The sequence below is a fragment of the Hevea brasiliensis genome, chromosome 14, assembly GCF_030052815.1.
Source record: "Hevea brasiliensis isolate MT/VB/25A 57/8 chromosome 14, ASM3005281v1, whole genome shotgun sequence".
In the NCBI taxonomy this organism is placed as follows: domain Eukaryota; kingdom Viridiplantae; phylum Streptophyta; class Magnoliopsida; order Malpighiales; family Euphorbiaceae; genus Hevea; species Hevea brasiliensis.
Genome location: NC_079506.1, coordinates 18,062,058 through 18,064,081, shown reverse-complemented (window position 1 = coordinate 18,064,081; position 2,024 = coordinate 18,062,058). Strand labels below are relative to the sequence as shown.

Here is a 2,024-nt window from a genome sequence, read left to right as displayed (position 1 = left end):
TCTTATCTATATTACTTGTACGACCCGTGCACTTGCGGTTGGGCCACATCAAGTTTTTGGCGCCGTTGCCGGGGAGTTGTTTGTTTAAGATTGAATTCTTGATTATTTTAGTTGTTTTAAGTATTATCTTTGTTATCTTTTCATTTTGTGTTTGTTTGTTCTTTTTCAGGTACTTTTAATCTTTTATGAGAAGAGTTAGAAGCACAAGTGACACATCCTTATTGTTCAATCCTGAAATTGAGAAATTTTGTAAAGCCAACAAGAAAGAAACCAGAAGAAGAAAAGAAGCATTGAGAGAAACTGAATTAGAAGCAGACATGGCTGACAAAAGAATCAGAATTGGTGGCGGTAATGCTGGAAATGATCGAAACAATGAAAATGTAGCCCAAGGAGAAGAGATTATAAATGCTAATGTGCCTAGGGGAGGTATGATGGATCATGCTTTTCCTCGTTTTGATGATTTGAGAGAAAGCATAGCAAGACCAAGAATTGATGCAAATAGTTACAAGATGGATTTTGGAGTTCTTCAAATGATTCAAAATTCCCAATTTGGGGGACATCCTTCTGAAAATCCACACACACATCTGAAGAAGTTTGCTATGATTTGTGATATGCAAAAGCAACCTGGAGTATCTGATGATGCAGCAAGATTGAAGCTATTCCCATTCTCTTTGAAAGATAGAGCTTTGGATTGGCTTGATTCTTTACCTCACAACTCCATCACAAATTGGGAGCAACTCACTGATGCATTTCTTGCACAATATTTTCCACCTGGAAAAACTCAAGAATTGAGGAATCAAATGACAGCTTTCAGACCAAGAGAAGATGAAACTCTTTATGAGTCATGGATGAGATGGAAAGAATTAGAGAGACAATGCCCACATCATGCCATTCCGAAATGGATGATAAACCAAAATTTTTACACAAATGTCACTCCTGCAATTAGAGGGATAATTGATGCTCAAACAGGAGGAGAATTTATTATGAAGCATGAAGATGAAGCTTATGAGTTATTGGAGAAAATTGCAAAGAATACTCATCTTTGGAGTAGTCCAAGAGGACCAGCTCCATCTCAAAAGAGACAAGCTGCTGGAATGTATGACCTTGATCCATTCAACATGATTAATGCAAAGTTTGATGCACTTACAAATGTTTTGGCTAAGAAGATGGAAGATTTAAGTATGTTGGTTAGTTCATCATCATCATCTGGAAGTTCACAACAAGTTGCTTATGCAGAGGGAACTACCAGCTGTGGAGTAGACTATGGAGAGCAAGCAGCATATGTTGGTAATTATGGAAACAAACAAATGGGGAATCCTTACTCTCAAACTTATAATCCAACTTGGAGGAATCATCCCAACTTTTCATGGGAAAATCAGCAAAGTCAAGTTCCAAATCAGAATTTTCAACCACAACAGCAACAAGGAATTCCATATCAGCAAAATAGGCAACCATTGCCTAATTTTCAGCAGAAAACCATGAATCCTGCACCTCCACCAAAACAGCAAGAACAAAGTTCCACCACAGAAGCTTTATTACAACAGATTCTTGCTAACCAAACTAAGCATGATGAAGAGATGAGAGAGATGAAAGCAAGGCTAGAACAGATGCAAACACATAATGAATCTTTGGAAAATCAGATTGCACAACAAGCATCTTCCTCAAGTACCAAGTCTTTTGGAAAACTTCCAAGTCAACCAGAAAACCCAAGAGAGCAGTGTCAAGCTATTACTTTAAGAAGTGGGAAGGTTGTAAATAATGAGAAGAGTGAAAAAAATGAGAAAAGTGAAAATAGTGAGAAGAGAGAAAATGAGAAAGAAATTGAGGAGAGTGAAAAACAAGAAAGTGAGAAAGAAAGTGCAGAAAAATGTAAAGAGAAAATTGAAGAGAAGGAAGAGAAATACATACCTCCAGAGCCTTACAAGCCACAGCTTCCCTTTCCACAAAGATTTCAAAAAGCCAAGCTTGATAAGCATTTTGGGAAGTTCTTAGAGGTTTTGAAGAAGCTATACATAAATGTGCCT

At 37.3% G+C, this 2,024-nt stretch overlaps 1 non-coding gene across 1 annotated transcript; it reads right to left on the bottom strand.

The window, feature by feature from the left end:
* Positions 1-785: 785 nt before the first annotated feature.
* Positions 786-892, bottom strand: LOC131173578 (small nucleolar RNA R71). Its single transcript, XR_009143894.1, has one exon. It is a non-coding gene; the product is annotated as a small nucleolar RNA R71 (small nucleolar RNA).
* Positions 893-2,024: the final 1,132 nt, after the last annotated feature.